The sequence below is a fragment of the Podarcis filfolensis genome, assembly GCF_964270895.1.
Source record: "Podarcis filfolensis genome assembly, chromosome: 6".
In the NCBI taxonomy this organism is placed as follows: domain Eukaryota; kingdom Metazoa; phylum Chordata; class Lepidosauria; order Squamata; family Lacertidae; genus Podarcis; species Podarcis filfolensis.
Window position 1 is genome coordinate 17,465,214 of NC_139609.1, and position 20,349 is coordinate 17,485,562.

The following is a 20,349-nucleotide window of genomic DNA, read 5'->3' on the forward strand; positions in this document are numbered from 1 at the left end:
AAGATTAGTGAAATATCTCAAGGTTTATTTTTCCTGCTCACAACTCTACCCTTAAGGAAGCAAAAACTCTGGAGTGTCTTAATTGATCCCAGTGATGATCATCAACACCCATAAGGCACTAATCATGAAGGTGGTCATCTGTCTGCTGCCTGAATATACTACTCAGACAAGCATAGTAGGACTGAAATGAGGTTTGCCAAAATATCATTATAGTGATCCTTGTGGTAAGGATGTAAGAAGGTATTGATTTTCATTCAACCCTATGCTCACCAAGTTCAACACTGTTTCTGTTTCACTGCAGTCCAGCTTTCAGCAAAAAACACATTATTTGCCTTGCTGTTCACAATGATGAGATTTTGCATATTTAATTACATTATAATCATGTCATTTCACACCATTCACTCCAATGCAAAGGAAACAAATTGCAAATTGGCTGGGGGATCATCAATTACACATTGTCTGTTGACTGAAAGTAGCAACAGTGAACACTTATCATATTCTCCAGACTGATTTCTGTTCTGGACATGCTAACTCTGGCAATTTCTACTCCCAGTTCTGTTTTCATTTAAAGTCTCTGACATTCCTACTTTGGTGAATTTGCCATTGGCATAGAAAAGCCCGGGAGAACTGCTTGCCTCATTAATGGAGGGTACGCCTTTTCTTCTTTGTCAAATTGGGCAGTGGCAATAAGAGGACCAATCTTTTCTGACAGCATGTGCTGACATGTTTTAGGACCTCAACATGTCCCAGACATCCCAGGGCACTGTGGGAGCAAAATGGCTGCCATCACAAGGTGACAAAAGATGTAGTGGGGAAAGGATGCTGGAGAGGGGAGGGGAGAGGAGTTGGAGACAGTACTGAGAGCAGGTCTAGCATGGTTGCATAGTATGAATGGATAAAATAAGCAACAACTTATTTATCAGAATGCCCATGATTTTGCCTGCAAGCAGAGGAAGGGTGTATATTTTGGAGGACTCCAGGGTGCACCTGGGTGCTCTGTGCTTACATCGATGAGGGTGGTGATACTGCAACTTTTATGCTGCTGCTCTGTACAAAAAGTCCTCTCAAAGTGGCTCACAAGGCACAGCCAAGCCCAGAAAAAGTGGAGGCCAAGCAAGCTCTGCCTTTTGCACCAAATGTGCCCCAAGATTGCCATCAAAGCCAATGAAAATCAAGATTGCCAATCAAAGCCAATGAAAATCAAGCCTGACTCAACATGTTGAAATGAGCCTCTTCATCTGCTCACATAGAGTTCTATTCCTGAGTCATGCTTGAATTCCGTGACTTCAGAAATTCCAGGAATGGTTTTCTTATATATGATGGTTCAAGTTATTAATCTGTGTAGTTAAAGCTTGTTGCAAATCTATTCTAATCAGGGCTATTAGCATGAAGCGTGTTTCAGCTTTTCCTGTTTCTCAGTAATTAGAGTGTCTTTTAATAGGGCAAAATCAATTCCAAGTAATCATCTTAACTGCAACTTCAGCACCATTTTTTTCCATGAAAATGTTAATGATGATTGCAATTTCCACTGATCCATTTATCTTGGTGTCAACAGAAGGGAACCAAAGAGGCATAAAAAGGTATAAATACAGCAGCATACTGTTAAAATGCTACTTTAATGAACTCTAAAACCTACAGAGAAAAAAGAACATACCGATGTCAATTTATCTTTTTGCTTTTCTCTGCCGAGCTTTCTCTGCCTGAAAGGGTAGTACAAAAACAAAACAAACAAAGCAAGTATGTAGAATGTTTAATAACTTCCAGCCACTTAATTTCAGCATCTTACTTATACTCTGAGAAACACCATGTAAAAAATGTGATACTTCACTTTACTTTAGTGGTTGGAATCATAGTTGTGGAGGACATTTGTGGAATAATCTTAGGGAAATTGCATTTTTGTGTGAGAAGAAATTTATTATTATAGCACTATTTATAATTTTATAATTGTTAAGGTGTGCCTTGTCTTATGATAGAAGGACCATAATGCTAGAAAGAAAAGAATGAAGTACCGTATTTTTTGCTCTATAAGACTCACCTTTTCCCTCCTAAAAAGTAAGGGGAAATGTGTGTGCGTCTTATGGAGCGAATGCAGGCTGCGCAGCTATCACAGAAGCCAGAACAGCAAGAGGGATTGCTGCTTTCACTGCGCAGCGATCCCTCTTGCTGTTCTGGCTTCTGAGATTCAGAATATTTTTTTTCTTGTTTTCCTCCTCCAAAAACTAGGTGCGTCTTGTGGTCTGGTGCATCTTAAAGAGCGCAAAATACGGTACATTTCAAAAACTTTACTTCTGATTAGGAGTAACATGTCAAAAGAATTTTGCCAATGTCTTTAAGATAGATGTAAGACATCTGTACCATTTGCAACTCATCCTATTGTACTTGGGGGCTGGGGGATAATAATAAAATATTATCTCCCATAATGCTTGCATCCATGGCTTAATGATGGTGGATTATGCTGCAGAAAAGAGGGCAACTCTTGTAAGCTTAACTCAATTCATCCTTCCTCACTTAACTATCAGATCTGGTCTACAATATCTTTTGGTTTTTGAGAATCATAGAATCTTTGAGTTGGAAAGGACCCAAGGGTCATCTAGTCTAACCCCCTGCAACACAGGAATCTCAGTGAAACCATCCATGACTGATGTCTATCCAACCTCTGCTTAAAAACCTCCAAGGGTGGAGAGCCCACCACCTCTCGTGGGAGTCTGTTCGACTGCCAAACAGCCCTTACTGTCAGAAAGTTTTTTACGAATGATTAGTCAGAATCTCCTTTCTTTTTACTTGTAGCCATTTGTTCGAATCCTACCATCCGGAGCAGGATAAAACAAGCATCCTCCCTCTTCCATGTGACAGCCCTTAGGATATTTGAAGCTCTCCTCTCAGTCTCCTCTTTTCCAGGCTGAACATACCCAGATCCTTCAAGCGTTCATCGTAAGCCTTAGTTTCCACACCCTTGATCATCTTGGTCACCCTCCTCTGCACATGTTCCAGGTTGACAGCATCCATCTTAAATTTTGGTGTCCAGAATTGGACACAGTATTCCAGGTGTGGTCTGACCAAGGCTAAATCGAGTGGCACTATTGCTTCCCTTGATCTGGACACTATACAGTTACTATACTGGTTATGAACTTAATTTGTTCTGGAGGTCCGTTCTTAACCTGAAACTGTTCTTAATTTGAGGTGCCACTTTAGCTAATGGGGCCTCCCACTGCCACCATGCCACCGGCGCGCGATTTCTGTTCTCATCCTGAGGTAAAGTTATTAACCCAAGGTACTACTTCTGGGTTAGTGGAGTCTGTAACCCAAAGTGTGTGTAAACTGAGGTACCACTGTACTTCTGTTGATGCAGCCTAGAATAGCATTAGCTTTTTTTTGCTGCTGCATCACACTGTTGACTGATGTTAAGCTTGTGGTCCACCAAGACCCTTAGATCCTTTTCACTTGTACTGCTAGTAAGCAAGGTGTCCCCCCCCCATATTTGTGAATCTGGTTCTTTTTGCCTAAATGCAAAACCTTATATTTGTAAAGCCATTGAACAGCGATGCGCCCAGGACATAACCCTGTGGCACCCCACTTGTGGCTTTTTTCCTGGAAGACCAAAAAGTCCAGGAGGACATTCTTTTTTTATTACCAGTACTTACGATTTTCAATTTTATACATTTCAATTGTTTTTCAATCATTTTAACATTTCAAAATTTGACTTCCATCCCCCTCTTTCTACTGTTCCTTAAATTTTATTTTTTATAAATTTTCTGCATATCCAAATTTGCTCATTTATTCATCTACTGTAAATATATATATACTTTTATAAAACTGCAAGTTATTGCAATGTTCTTTTCCGTTTACAGTTTATTTGTAAATATTCAATAAACCCTTTCCACTCTTTTATAAACAGAATTTATCTTTTATTAACAGAATTTATAAACAGAATTAATCAGTTTATCTTGATTTATTGTTTTTCCGGTAGGCTTCACCATTTCTGCATCTTCCATAGGATTTGGTATCCATTCTTCTTTCACTAGGGCTTCTTCTTCTTTCCTTTTTGGGGAAAGTATCCACAAGGGAAGGAGCCAAACCATAGACTCCTGCAGCAAGTCCCGGGCCTCCTCCCATGCCCACAACTGTTGAACAAAAGAAGAGAAACGATTCTTAATATTACCTTTCTACAACAATCTCAAGGTGGCTTACATTATTCTACCTTTCTCTTTTCCTCATCCCATTCCTGAACTCTTCTTGAATCAGGGAGCCCCCCCCCCCAGTCATCCAAATTCTCTCTGGCCTCCCTGTTCCTGATGAACAAAGATCAGCACTCAGCATCCATGTTGGTATCGGTGGCATCCATTCCCTGGTTGCATGGTCTTACGAATATCCTTCTTATTTCCACCTTCTCCAGCTTGTCGTTGTTTATTACATCCACCTCCTCATTCCAGACCAGGGGGTGGATCTTCGGCTTGTGACAGCAGGAGACCAGCAGCCCACAGATCCTTCAGAGCCTTCGAAACCTAGGGAAGAAGAAGGAAAATAATAAGGAAATGAGTTCTAGATACTTCATTGATTATATCTCTGTGCTGAATTTGGGGCACCTGGCAGCTAAACCTACCCTATGTTTCTAAATCTTGAGGGATAGTGAAAGAAGCAGAATGCAGAAAGAATTAGAAATCCTACTTACACTTGAGACAAAAAGAGTCTCTTCAATCCCTCATGGAACATCTCCAATTTTTAAGACAGCATCTTAAAAAGCGAGACATCACCTTGTCGACAAAGGTCCTTATACTTAAATCTGTGGTTTTCCCAGTAGTGATGTATGGAAGTGAGAGCTGGACCATCAAGAAGGCTGATCGCCGAAGAATTGATGCTTTTGAATTATGGTGCTGGAGGACGCTCTTGAGAGTCCCATGGACTGCAAGAAGATGAAACCTATCCATTCTGAAGGAAATCAGCCCTGAGTGCTCACTGGAAGGACAGATCGTGAAGCTGAGGCTCCAATACTTTGGCCACCTCGTGAGAAGAGAAGACTCCCTGGAAAAGACCCTGATGTTGGGAAAGAATGAGGGCACAAGGAAAAGGGGACGACAGAGGACGAGATGGTTGGACAGTGTTCTCGAAGCTACTAACATGAGTTTGACCAAACTGCGGGAGGCAGTGGAAGACAGGAGTGCCTGATGTGCTCTGGTCCATGGGGTCACGAAGAGTCGGACACGACTAAATGACTAAACAACAACAGCAACAATAGGAAGAAGAAGAAGAAGAAGAAGAAGAAGAAGAAGAAGAAGAAGAAGAAGAAGAAGAAGAAGAAGACCGGGAAGTGGAAATGTGACCTTTCTATTCACATGTCATTTTTACATAGTATTTTTGATGGCATCCTGTTTCTTTGTAATTATCAGCTGCAATTGGAATGGGTGATATTCCTTTATCGTTGCTGGTATTTTCTTTATATAATCTTGCAATAGCAAGGCCCCATCCATACTACACATTTAGAGCAGCATCATACCACTTGGTTTCCCCCAAAGAATCCAGGGAACTGTAGTTTGTTAAGGGTGCTGAGAGTTCTTAGGAGACCTCCTATTCCCTTAAACAGAACTACAATTCCCAGAGTTCCCTGGAAAGGGGATTAAGTGCCAAACCACCCAATCAGAATTGTAGTTCTGTGATGGTCATCAAACATCTCTCAGAACCCTTAACAAACTACAGTTCCCAGGATTCTTTGGGGATAGCCAGGACTGTTTAAAGTGGTATAATGATACTTTAAATCCATAGTATAGGTGGGGTCCTAGTCTGAGATCCATTAATGAAATCAACACAAGACTAAAACAACGTGGATATATAAATGTTCCAGTAGAATGTGGTTGCTTTAAAATATAACTTTCCTTTTAATATTCTGTTGGTAATTGTAGGCCACAATAGGCTCATTGCTGAAGTTCAGGGAGTTGTTCAAGTTTAAAGAATACATCTCCATAGAGGTCCTTGCAGGACTGGGTTACTTACAGCGGAACCTCAGGTTGTGAACGTGATCCGTGCGGGAGGCACGTTCGCAACCCGCAGCGTTCGCAACCTGCAGCGTCGCATCTGCGCACACACGGGTCGTGATTTGGCGCTTCTGCACATGCGCAAAGCGCGATTCAGCACTTCTGCGCATGCACGAGCGCCAAAACCCAGAAGTAACTTCTGGGTTTGGCGTGGTGCACAACCTGAAAATGCGTAACCTGAAGTGTCCGTAACCCGAGGTACCACTGTATTTGTCTATTTGGAAATGGATGTCCTAGTTTGGTTCCCATGGAAACCTTGCACTGAGGCTTGCGAGAAGCCAGTCAGCTGGTGCATATTTCACTTGGTTTCATTTTCCCCTTTTCTGCTGCAGTTAATTGTTTTTTTTCCCTAATGTTTAATAGTCTGAAGAATGTTAAATGACTGAAAATTTCAAATGTTTTGCTGAAACCTTCTAAAATTACTTCCCTGCTTGAAGAAGATAAGGCACCAAAATGTCTGATTCATGCTCACTCCTCCTTGCTTCCCTCAGTCTTTAGGCAATATTAGTTATGTTAATGATTTTACATTTCTTGTGTGGGCTTTTGATAAATGTGGCAATGCAATATATCTCGTGCTTAAGTATTATTGCTTTTATTTATTTTACAGGGCCAATTCTGCATGATTTTATTACTCTACCATGCTGGGGGGGGGAGCATATTGATGGCGACTCCGTTATCTTTCTTTTTCTTTTCTGCTATTTGGGTGACACCTGAAGGTTACTCTCTGAAGAACATTGTGCTAAAAGATGTGGATAGGCCAGGTGGCATCAATCAGCTGTGTGTTTCAATGACATAAAAGGCCAATGCTGTCTGAAGGCGGATCTAGATTTCTTCAAGGTTCAAATCCCTCTGGGGAGCATTTGCACTATACAGTGTCCCAGTTTCAAAGCGACTGTTGCTACCTTGAACAGCCACAAGTTCTTCAGCTAGCTCAAAGGAGAGGAAGAACACTCTGCCTCCTTGAAGGCATAAGAAACAAATTACTTGCTTGGAGGAAAAATAGAATCAAGCTAAGTCCCTGCGCCTTCTATGACAGCCAAAAAGAAAACAAAAGCCCAAACCAACCTTTTCCAGCATTTCTTGTGCTCCCCAATTTTCTTCCTGAATTCCACATGTATATCCAGACATATACTCATGAATGTATTTGTAAATATTATGTTATGTGGGGAGGAAATGTAATTATACCTAGTTTTATCAGCATGTGGATATTCATGAATGGCAATGTACAAAACATCACTTTCTTGATACGGAAGGGCCCAAAGATCAGTGTTAGAGCAGATGTGTGCAAGTAGCTCTAACAGTCTAAGTTTTCAATTTAAAACAATAGATTGCATGAGAGCACAATGAGGGAACCAGTAAGGTAAATGGTAAAGGACCCCTGGATGGTTAAGTCCAGTCAAAGGTGACTATAGGGTTGCAGCGCTCATCTCGCTTTCAGGCTGAGGGAGCCAGCATTTGTCCAGAGACAGCTTTCCGGGTCACGTGGCCAGCAGGACTAAACCACTTCTGGCGCAACGGAACACCGTGACAGAAACCAGAGTGCATGGAAATGCTATTTACCTTCCTGCTGCAGCGGCACCTATTTATCTACTTGCATGAACTGCTAGGTTGGCAGGAGCTGGGACAGAGCGACGGGAGCTCACCCCATCGTGGGGATTCGATCCACCAACCTTATGATTGCCAAGACCAAGAGGCTCAGTAGTTTAGACCACAGCACCACCCGCACCACTACAAGAGAGAAGCAGTGTGGTGTAGAAATTAGAGTGTCCAACTAGGATCTGGAAGACCAGGGTTTGAATCCCCAATTGGCCATGAAGCTCCCTGGATGACCTAAGGCCAATCATTGCCTCTCAGCCTAATTTACCTCACAGGGTTGTTGTGGGGATTAAAGGAGGAGGGGAAGAACTATCTATGCCACTTTGAGCTCTTTGGATAAAAAGGTGTTGCATAAAGACAATGCAAAGCAATGTAATACGATACAATACAATACAATACAATACATAAAGCTCTCACAGATATCAAGGTCTAGGGCTGAGTTGGAGTACTTTCAGAAAACAGTCCCCTCATCTTTGGGCGATGACTTTTGAAGGAACGTTGTCTCAAAGGACAGCAAAATTCTTTACTCACTGAAATGAAAGCCCATGTTTTCTTTCAGCTCAGTAAATAAATGATATAATGGTGCTAAAACAGCTACAGAATGGGGAAAACATGGCCATGAACAACAACAAAAAGCAGTTGTTCTCAATATTAGGTCCTGACACCCTTCAAAAATAATACTCAAGGCAACTGTTTTGACCTGAAACTCACGCCTCAAAATGAGTAAAACTTTGGTGCAGCTCTTGATGGAGAGCTGTTGCCAGCTCAGAATAAACAAAACTGGGCTGCATTGTCTGTACAGAAAGCTCTTACCATTACACAGTATTGAAAGTATGCTTTCCACATGCACACTCTCCAAGTATTTTTCCTACTACATAGAAAGAACATGTGCAGCTCCTTGCCTAATGATCACCCCCAAGAAACCACCAGGCTCCTCATTTTCCACAACTGCCCCCCCTTTAAAAAGCCGGACCACATCTGCCTTTGTTATGTTGAGTCTCAGACTCCATTGTTGCTATCTCTTCTTCCCACAGAACGGAGAGGCAGTTATGGCAAAGATGCATTTTGCTCATGTGCATGGATGAGTTATTTCCCTGTGTGACACAGCAGTAGGACTGCGCACTGAATTATTTATCTGCCATCAAATTCCACCTATGGTGCAATTCAGCCGCCCCTGTAACAATTTCTAATAGGAGATATATTCCAATGCTACTGAAAACCGTTAGAAAACCATTGCATGCATTATTTTTCTCCATAAGCAAATGTCTGTCTGTCTGTGCCACATACAGCATTCCAAAATGTGATGAGATTCTGTTTCAGGCCATGACTCCAAATTTCTCTTTCTTCTGGCTGGCTGTGGAATCTAGGATAACATGAAATGTCCTTGAAATAATTCTAAAAACAAACAGTGACACTGAAGACAGGAAACGTACAAGGTGAGTGTAGGAGATGGATTCACCAAGTAACGGGCTTTGAGTATTCCACCCCACCCCCTGCCCCACTATAAAGAATAATGGCTTGTAATGAAAAAAATAAAAAGACATACATTTCCTTGATATCTGTGACAGCCACTTCCCAGCCACCCTGGGTCTGGTGTTGCCTGTGAAAGAGAGATCCAGGTCACAACAGTGTATTCCCTTCTGCTTGCACCTAGAATCATAGAATCATAGAATCATAGAATCATAGAATCATAGAGTTGGAAGAGACCACAAGGGCCATCGAGTCCAACCCCCTGCCAAGCAGGAAACACCATCAGAGCACTCCTGACATATGGTTGTCAAGCCTCTGCTTAAAGACCTCCAAAGAAGGAGACTCCACCACACTCCTTGGCAGCAAATTCCACTGTCGAACAGCTCTTACTGTCAGGAAGTTCTTCCTAATGTTTAGGTGGAATCTTCTTTCTTGTAGTTTGGATCCATTGCTCCGTGTCCGCTTCTCTGGAGCAGCAGAAAACAACCTTTCTCCCTCCTCTATGTGACATCCTTTTATACATTTGAACATGGCTATCATATCACCCCTTAACCTCCTCTTCTCCAGGCTAAACATGCCCAGCTCCCTTAGCCGTTCCTCATAAGGCATCGTTTCCAGGCCCTTGACCATTTTGGTTGACCTTCCCATTCCCACTTTAAGAACTCATTGCCACCAGATAAAGGGGGGAATTATCTCTACCAGGCTGCTCCCTATCAAATGGCCTAAATGCTTCCCTGGGGAGTCTTCCTGAAACTTCTCCAAGTAGCAGAGGTTATGCCTTCCAGTCGTGAGGGCCTTTATATTAAAAGGAGACCACAAAGATTTATGAAACATGTTGTCCAAGATTCCGAGTTTTAAGAAAATGATATTGTATGCAAAAAGTTGCAGAAAACCAGCAGATTCCCCAACAGAGCAGAAGAACAAACAAAGATTAAATGCAGTCCTCTGCACCATCTCTCAGTGCCTTCTCTCAAGACAGTTTTTTATGCAAGCTCCTTTGTTCTTCTCACACAGTCCTCCTTTTCTGCCTTTCTCTCCCAAGTGTAGAAAAGCCTTTCCTTATTAAGCTGAGATCCACCTTGATTTGCCCACTTCCAGAGTAGCTGCCTTTTAAAAAAGCCCTTTACATCACTGGTTCTTCCCAGCAAGCTACACCGGTTAACCCTAAAATCCCCAGGAAACAGACAGAAAAAATATGCATTCCCATACAAAACACAAGTCCATATAGGTAAGGTCCAATTCCTTCCAAATGTCTATGAAACTAACAGTTATTTTAAGTGGGGCAGCCATACCTATTGCTCTCTTCCCCTGTGGTAAGTAAGGTTTCACTTGCAGGAGGCAGGGGGAGTGACAATGGAAGTGAGGCTACAGAGATTTATGCAAGCACTTGAGTGGAGCTCTTGAAAAAGGTGCTGAATCTTATGAAATCAAAACAGCACCATCCACACACAACAGGGATATTGGGGGGGGGCGAACCTCAAGACCCGTTGAAGTAGCAAAAAAGGGGGGGCATAGAAAACTCACCCTGAAGAGGAACACTCAACATTGCAACATTTTGCTGCAGGTCCCACTCTTCAGCAGGTCCCACTCTTTAGCTATGCCAAGTGAAATATATTCGGAGTCGAGAGTGGATTTCATGCTCTTTATTCAGCTCATAGTGGTGAGGAGGAATGGAAGTTCCTCCAGAATGTCTGCTTTATATACCGTATTTTTTGCTCTATAAGACTCACTTTTTCCCTCCTAAAAAGTAAGGGGAAATGTGTGTGCGTCTTATGGAGCATATGCAGGCTGCGCAGCTATCCCAGAAGCCAGAACAGCAAGAGGGATTGCTGCTTTCACTGCGCAGCGATCCCTCTTGCTGTTCTGGCTTCTGAGATTCAGAATTTTTTTTTTTTTGTTTGTTTTCCTCCTCCAAAAACTAGGTGCATCTTGTGGTCTGATGCATCTTATAGAGCGAAAAATACGGTGCATTATTTACACAATGGGCCCTACGTGATTGGCTAATTCCGGGATTCTCCTGTAGGCCAATCAGGTTGCGGATTCCCTTCCACCTGGAGCTGGATTGGGTGGCTCCTGTGCACCAATCAGACTGCTGCATTCTGAATCCTATTGTTCTAGGGCCAATCAGACTGATGCATTTTGGATCCTATTCAACTCAGTACATAACACCAAGATACTTCAAATTTCAAATGCTGTATATTTCTGAACGTCAGATGTTGAAAACAAGCAACAGGGAAAGGCTTCTATGTTCATGCTGTATATACTTTTTAGAAGGCATCTGGCTCTCCATAGCTGATGTGGGATGCTGCACCAGAAGGTTCCTTAGTCAGATTCCAGCAGGAATCTTCTTATGTTGTCATTGCTCCAAAAGCTAACCAGTTTCAGATATATGATCTGGAGTGAGCAACACTCAGATCACACACACAAACATTTGAACTCACGGAAGCAAGGAGAAAAGACAGGCTAAATAAGCCCGCTAAACCTTCCCTCCCTCTCCACTGTGACAAACTCAAAGGAGAATCAATATGGTGCATTCCCAGAAATATATGAGTTCAGATTCCTGAAACATAACATTGGGTGGCCTTCAGGAAATGATATGGCGGTCCAACACAGCACAGTTTGAGTACACAGTGAGACAGACCTCAAGTACACCAACCTGAACTGTATGGAACATGGCTAGAATTTTTAAAATTGGGGGAGAATTGTTCAGAATTCATTTGTAATATCTCAAGTTCCACACCTAATGTACAGAGCAAAGTAATATATATATACACCATGCTCAGGATACTGCATACACTAGAATTTAAATGGGCAAAGTGTTACTTGGCTGGAATCAAGCAATGGATGTCATTCACGATGAATATTATTTCCTTTCCATCAATACCCTAGACAGTAGGGATGGCTTCTCACATGCATTTTTGAATATCCAGCATCCTGTATTAATTTGTAATGCATGCAGTAGCATCCCAAGATGCACATGCAGCATACAGTGATTTTGCATTTCAGCATTCTGTCATGGAGTGAAATGTCCGTAATAACTCACACAATATGTTTGCCTCTCTGGCTTTTCCCTGTGCAAAAATCTAGCATTACAGGCCATTCTGTCAGATGGCCAGAGGAATCAGGAAGAATATTATGTGTGCCAGAAGGAAGTGTCATTCCCAATCAGTTGCAAAGGTGATCTCCATTTTGCACCTGTGCTATCTTTATTCTGACTGCTGATGAAATAGGGCTCCGGCTTGTATTGATGTACAGCTAGTGTTCTTGGGGGATGCTTCATGTATCATTTTTCCTACATGGGAAACAGGGAGGTATAGCAGAAAGTGCCCGGCACTGCCAAGGAATTTTGGGAAATGGAAAAATATTGTGATTTTTAAATGGGTAGTGTGATTTATGAGTTTTGAGCCGTGCCAAATTGAATAAAGTCATGCCAAGACACATTTTGGTCCACTAACTGGACTCAAAAAAGCACCCGGCATTCAAATATTGAGGAAGATCTCCACCTCAGGAATGCTTGTGTTGAGTTCAGAGACGATATATTGAGAGGCATCCAAATGAGCACAGTTGCAAACCTTCATGCCAAAACTTGGGCAATAATATATTAAGAGTAATCCAAATAGGCACAGTTTGGACCTATGGCACCAAACTGGGTGAAGGCACACCAAGGTCACATTTCTCCCCCCGCCTTTTTCTCCTTTTTAACTTTTATTGATAAATGCAATACTTACAAACACAAACCAGAACACTAAACAAACTTATTCTACATAGATACATACACCTCTCAACTTAGATTACAAAAAAGAAAACAAACATACAAACTAAACATACAGACATAAATCTTGACTTCCCTCCACCTATATGTGGATTCCTTTGTTTCTTTTCTTCTTCTCACTGTGTTACCAATATTATTTTTGACTATCTCATCTTATACCCATTTCTTCTTAATGTTTTACTCTATAAGTTTCATTCATTGCATATCAGTATATTAATACCAGAACAATGTTTTTTGGTGTATTCCTTCACGCAAGTCCACTCCTCTATCAGTTTTTGGTCTGATTGGCCTCTTACCACTGCTGTAAGTCTTGCTGATTCTATATATTCACAAAATCTTTTTTGCCATTCTCTTATTGAGGGAGTTTTTTCTCCCTTCCCATTTTTTGCTATAATAATTCTGGCCGCAGCAGTTGCATATAAGAAAACTTACCATGGTCATGTTTTTGTCCACCATCTTGATTCAGAATGGTACCAGGTCTTCAAACGTAGACAAACACCAATTCCCCTTGGGAACACTCCTGTTGAGTTAGACAATGGTGTCTTTAGAAGCTTCTAAATCAGAACAGGTTGGAATCTGGATGCCAAATTTGGTGAAGTCCCGCCAAATGGGGTGACAATGATATCTTCAGTGGCATCCAAACTGGCACAGTTTGGGTGAAGCCCAAAAACTGGGTGAAGCCATGCAAAGTCACATTTCAGCCCACCATCTTGATTTTAAATACACCCAGCATCCCAGGGTCAACAAAGACCACCCCCACCCCCCAACTCATGAACCCTTGAACTGAGTTTGGTAATGATATGTTGAGAGGCATCCAAACCAACAGAGAACAGACAAACAGGCAAATGGATAAGCAGACAAACCACTTTCCAAAACATATAGTGTATCCATAGATAGATAAAGATATCCATGTCCACTGTAATGTATGAAAATTACATGGATATAAATTTTGCTGTGTGCAAAACAGGTGTGATTTTTTACCCCTCACAGTGAAGTATGTAATGGCTAGGATCCAGAAACATACACAGCTTACTCCATGGACCCAAGAGATCTTATGCTAATGTTCCTTAAACAATAAGAAATGGCATGTTGTCGTAATGCCACACAGAAAATTGTTTCTGAATCTGAAGAGACTTTCGAAAGCAGTGGGATGGGATATCTGGAGTTTAAAGGCGGAAAGATTAAAAAATCCCACTTGGGATGTCAAAAGTAGCTCTGTTGTTTCCGCCAGCTGTGTACGTTGTTGCTTGGTCGTTTAGTCGTGTCCGACTCTTCGTGACCCCATGGACCAGAGCACGCCAGGCACTCCTGTCTTCCACTGCCTCCCACAGTTTAGTCAAACTCATGCTGGTAGCTTTGAGAACACTATCCAACCATCTCGTCCTCTGTCGTCCCCTTCTCCTTGTGCCAACATCTTTCCCAACATCAGGGTTTTTTCCAGGGAGTCTTCTCTTCTCATGAGGTGGCCAAAATATTGGAGCCTCAGCTTCAGGATCTGTCCTTCCAGTGAGCACTCAGGGCTGATTTCCTTCAGAATGGATAGGTTTGATCTTCTTGCAGTCCATGGGACTCTCAAGAGTCTCCTCCAGCACCATAATTCAAAAGCATCAATTCTTTGGCGATCAGCCTACCTTATGGTCCAGCTCTCACTTCCATACATCACTACTGGGAAAACCATAGCTTTAACTATACGGACCTTTGTTGGCAAGGTGATGTCTCTGCTTTTTAAGATGCTGTCTAGGTTTGTCATTGCTTTTCTCCCAAGAAGCAGGCGTCTTTTAATTTCATGGCTGCTGTCACCATCTGCAGTGATCATGGAGCCCAAGAATGTAAAATCGCTCAGTGCCTCCATTTCTTCCCCTTCTATTTGCCAGGAGGTGATGGGCCCAGCTGTGTACAGTTATGTAGAAATCTGTTCAGTTCATGTGTTTCCTGTGAGTAATGGTCATGGATTGGGACACACAACATCAGCAGACACATCCATGAAGTCTGGTGGAGACCAGAAGAGCATTTCCGCTGTCTGTCTGCAGGCATCTCCTTTTCTAGATGAGTGGCCATGTGTGAAGTGAAGTGGACCTCATACTATGATCACCACCATGACCACAGATCCAGTGCAGTGTAAAAAGAAATGGGAAATCACAAACAAGTTCTAAGGAAACAGGAAAGTTCAGGGGGAAATGATATTAAAACATTTCACTCAGCTTTGTACTCGGTTGGTTGTCATGAGTATGTGAGTTGTCATTTAGCACAAAGCTTCCTTCCATACAGGCGCATTCTGTCACAGATATGTCAGTCCACATTGGATCTTGCAGCTCCAGTGAAGCAACAATCCAATAAACAATTTTGGGGAACTGAAGTAAGAGATTGTCTATCTTGTGCACAGAATCTGAATTACTTTCCTTTTTATTAAACTGAACTTTCTTCCTTTGGTAGCTGGGCTGCTCCAATAATTTAATGCATCGCTATATACCATCAGCACAGAATACGAGTGATTTAATGTAGCATTCCTTTTTTCAAACTTTTGCTCTTGTTCCTTCTTTCAAATTACAACAGTTTCAAATATTTACTCCTCTCCTCTGTCCTGGTGTGGAAATATCAGATGAGCCACAATATTAAAACAATTTATGTGTGTCTCCATACTTCATCCAGTAGCATAATTGAAGAAACAAATCTGCATAGTTAAATTCACAAATAAACATAAATAATGAAGTAGATAACAACAAGATAGGAAAGGTAAGAATTGTGAGGGGAATTCAGTCTATCATAATTCTTAACAGAGATGCAGTAGACTGGGAAATCTCGGGCCACAGGGCAAAATATAGACATCTAAGTCTCTATATCTGGGCCTTGAAATTCTTCCCAGGCCATTCCTCTTCTCCACAGGCCCACATCCCTCACTAGATTTGCTTTGAACCTTGCATATTTTTGCCCCTCTATAGTATCTCTTGCTTGTCTGAATGAAGGATAGACAGGGGATAGACACTTTGGGCCAGTAACAACTTTTGATTTGAGACAACTTCTCACAGATGTTGCACATATTGAAGGAGAAGTCCATCTGTGTGCTCCGAGGAATATTTTAAGAAATATGGGTCAGGCAAGTCACTGTTCCTATATACAGTGCAATCTGCTTTACCCCAAAGCCATGGGGAGTGGGTGGATATGATTTATAGTATCACGGCTGCTGCTTAAAGGTTTAGATAATCAGAAGCGCAGTTCGAAAAATACTGCAATTCACAACGGGATACACAGATATCATACACTGTGGGAAGACGTTTGAGAAATTCAGATAAGATGCATCAGACACCCACAATTCACATAATGAGAGTTCTGCTGTATAATACTTCTGAATGCTGATCAGTATTCCAATCCCAGTTGTCTTGTATATGCTCTCCAGAGGAAAATAAACTTTTGTGGTCTTTTATCAGTTGTCTTGTAGATGATCTCAAAAGGGAAATAAACAACACATCTCTAGGAAATACTAGTGATTTATATGATTTTATTATACATTTTACCAGTTGTGGCAAACTTTATGGGCACTGTTCCCAGGAATTAATGTCTGTCTCTGTGTGGTGTGGTGTGGTGTTCTGTTCTGTTCTGTTCTGTTCACAAGGACCACAGGGTTACGGCCTATCCATCAACTTGCCATTTATTTGAATTGAAAGAAAATTATATGAAAATGATGTATAGATGGTATATAACACCAATACAGATAGCAAAAATGTATAAAACCGGGTCAAACACAAGTTGGAAATGTAAAGAAAAAGAAGGGACTTTTTATCATATGTGATGGGAATGCAGAGAAGTTAAAAAAAAATTGGGAAATGATATATAATGAATTGGAAAAAAAATGTTTAAAGTGACATTTGTAAAAAAAAACAAAAAAAAAACCAGAAGCATTTTTTTTAGGGATTGTAGGACAAGACCTTCCAAGAAAAATAAAGAACTTATTCATGTATGCTACAACAGCAGCAAGAGTCTTGTTAGCACAAGGATGGAAGAATGAGGAAATCCCAACGAAAGAACAGTAGCAAGAAAAAATGATGAGTTACCGGTATGTGGAATTGGCCAAATTGACATATAAACTGCATGAAAAGGACAACAGTGACTTCAAGGAAGAATGGGAACCTTTAACAAATTACTTAAAAAGACAACAAAATGATCTGGACTCCTTGGCAGGTTTTGAATAAACATCCACAAATTTATTAGTTGAACACATGATAGATAAAGCAAGGATATGTATAATTTTATAATATGCAGAGAACAATATGTGCAAAGAAATCAGAGAGAGGAGCTGAGGGAAGTCCTTGGGGAGGGGGGGGAAATAATGTGATTGATTATGTGGTTTGATATCTTGTTATGTTGAAATTGTTTGATAAAAATACTCTATTAAAAAAAACTTGCCATTTATTGACAGGTGCCATTCATATAGTACACAGCCACATGCTCCACCCTAACCTCTTTTGCTATAGATGTTACCCAGAGTATACCCTGGGAGTGACTATGGTTCCAATAGCTACCACACCACTGCAGGTACTAAGCAAATTAGGATTAACTGTAGGTCTCCTACAGTCTGTCCTGGCTGCTGCCCAAGAACAACAATGGATGCCCTTTCTTGTAAGGAAAGAAGCCAAGGTTTACTCTAGCACACTGGCAGTGTAAACTCAGCACAAGAGAAGAGATGGAATTAGTTCTGATGCCCTTAGGTGCCTGGGATGCAGCAAGGAAACATAGTTGAGGGACAAGGCCAGGGGTCAGGATTCTAGGCAGAGACATACCTAGGATGTATTGTAGTCTTGGTAAGGAGCTATATCAGTGCCCCTGGCAAGAAGCTGTATCAGCTATTCATGGGAATGCCTACCTCACTAAGGTAAAGGTAAAAATGTAAAGGACCCCTGGCTGGTTAAGTCCAGTCAAAGGCGACTATGAGGTTGTGGCACTCATCTTGCTTTCAAGCCGAGGGAGCCACCGTTTGTCCACAGACAGCTTTCTGGATCATGTAGCCAGCATGACTAAACTACTTCTGGCACACCAGAACACAGTGACGGAAACCAGAGCGCATGGAAATGCCATTTACCTTCCCGTCGCAGCACTACCTATTTATCTGCTTGCACTGCCATGTTTGTGAACTGCTAGGTTGGCAGGAGCTGGGACAGAGCAATGGGAACTCACCCCGTCGTGGGGATTTGAACTGCCGACCTTCTGATCGGCAAGCCCAAGAGGCTCAGTGATTTAGACCACAGCACCACCTGCGTCCCCTACCCCACTAAGAGTTCCTGGGCTGAAGTGAGGCACACCTTGTTGGTGGCTGGGCCTCTTGATGTGCTGCAATTGCCTTGAAGACAGTGCATAATTTTCCTCCTTCCCCAACAGCTCCATCTGTGCTGTGGAACTCCCCTCCCATCTGACAGGGAAGTGGCCTGCCTGACCAGGGTGTTATCATTTGGCCAACTAAACAGCTGCCTAGGGTGTGGACCTCTGAGGGGCACAGTGCTGACATTTGTGGGGCACAGTTTTAGACAGATTAGTTTTTGTTAGAACTTATAAAATACCTGACGATATTTTACTGTTACAGTCATACCTCAGCTCCCAAACGCCTTGGGAGTCAAACATTATGGCTCCCGAACAATCAAAAACCGGAAGTGAGTGTTCCAGTTTTTCAACATTCTTTCAGAAGCCGAACGTCCAATGGAGCTTCTGTGGCTTCTGATTGGCTGCAAGAACTTCCTGCAGCCAATCAGAAGCTGTGCTTTGAAAGTCAAATGTTTCAGAATTGGAAAGGACTTCCAAAATGGATTCTGTTTGACTTCTGAGGTATGACTGTATTTTATATTTTGAAGAATTTTATCCTTTTTGAAGCAATTCATACATCAGAATAGAGGTGGTAAGGGAAGAACTAGTTACTTTAAATGAATTCAAGATAAAACTCAAACTGTTTTGAGATAGAAGCAGAAGCTCTAGAAGGCATGCCATCTCTCTGTATTTCTTACCAGTCATTCCTACCACCCCACATAATACCCCATGTATTACAATAATGTAATATGTAGGAACTAGAGAAATCCACTTGTTTTGTGTTTGAGTTACTTATAATGTGGCTACATCCCAGCTGCACTCTTAGTGAAAATACAGATAAATGTGAACATCAGTAATTTCTGGCGAAGATGGGTTGAAATCTGTCTGGTGTGTGTCATGGGAAATAACTTGAGTTGCACAGGATAACTGATCACTTTCCTAAAGGAAACATGCTGGAATTTTACTGTGTACATTCTACAGATTTCTTTAAAACTATAAGATACTAGGGCCTGTGCTCCTGCTTCCCCGAGTCACCCCCTCCATTTCCCTCACATTAACCCCCAGTTCTTCCCCTTCACACCCCACTTATATATTTCCCAGCCCATTTATCTATTTTTTATACAAATTGCTTGGCTGGCAAACTGTATTGCAAAATTCAGAGGAATGAAAATGTTAAAGGTTGTTTGTGTTTTCTTTCAGATACATTCACATTGAATTGCATTTCTCCCCCATCCGTATATACCACGGAGTTATGGTCTCTCCGCCACAGGCACAAGAATGTGAACAGATTGTATGGGTGGAATGTGTGAAGTATGGGGCTGAGTATTAGAACTGGTGGTGTTGAATTGAGCAGATTCAGAAGCAACCCCACTTCAAGCTGGATGCAGTGGTCAGAGTTTGCCCTTGACAAAATTTGAGCTCATGCTCCACCTCCAATATTTTAAGATGGAGATTAAGTGGTTTACAAGCCCCCGTGAGTCTAACTGCAAATGGCAGCCCTTTGAAAGGTTTCTAGCTTCAGGAGTGTCATTGCAGCAAAAGCATGGGGCTACAGAGGTAAGGAAGGCCCATTGTGCAAGCTCACCATTCTCCTTGTGTTTCTTTGGATGCAAGTCAATGTTTTCATAGGGATTTTGTTCATTCGGGTTTTTTGTTTTTTTTTTTTTGCTGTCATTCATTGAATTTTTTTTAAAAGATATTTATTAAGATTTTACAAAAACATAAGTTTACAAAATAGAAAAAAGTCACATAGAAAGAAAAATATACAAAAAAGAAGACATAGAAAAATACATAAAAGAGAAAAAAGAAGAAAAATACAAAATACAAAAAAAAAAACAAATAGGTAAAAAAGAATTAAAAAAACAAATCCGTTTTTAGTAACTTTAAACTCATTAGCTTGTTTCCTTGGCCTCCTCACACCTCCCCTTTTTGTATTCCCATTTAAATAATCAAATCAGCAAATCCTTACCCTCTTTCGTTTATCTTAACTCTATATCTTAACATTTTATAACTCTATATTTTCATCCACTTATCAATTCATTTTTGCATATTCTTGTTAACTTTGTTGCTAATGCCACTTATTTTCAGTCCAACATCATTTTAACATTCATTAATTTTACAGTGTTTCTGAAGGTAGTCTTTAAATTTCTTCCAGTCTTCTTCCACCAACTCTTCTCCCAGGTCTCGGATTCTGCC

The 20,349-nt window shown here is 41.4% G+C and overlaps 1 long non-coding RNA gene across 2 annotated transcripts in view; it reads left to right on the forward strand.

Moving 5' to 3' along the window:
* LOC310765449 overlaps positions 1–20,349 on the forward strand; it is a 57,647-nt gene that overhangs the window by 25,574 nt on the left and 11,724 nt on the right. Inside the window, exon 3 of one of the 2 annotated variants that reach the window (XR_014549595.1) lies at positions 8,657–8,843. The exons of the other annotated variant lie outside the window; for it this stretch is intronic. This is a non-coding gene — a long non-coding RNA (uncharacterized lncRNA). The remainder of the gene's footprint in view (positions 1–8,656; positions 8,844–20,349) is intronic. 2 annotated transcript variants of the gene reach the window in all.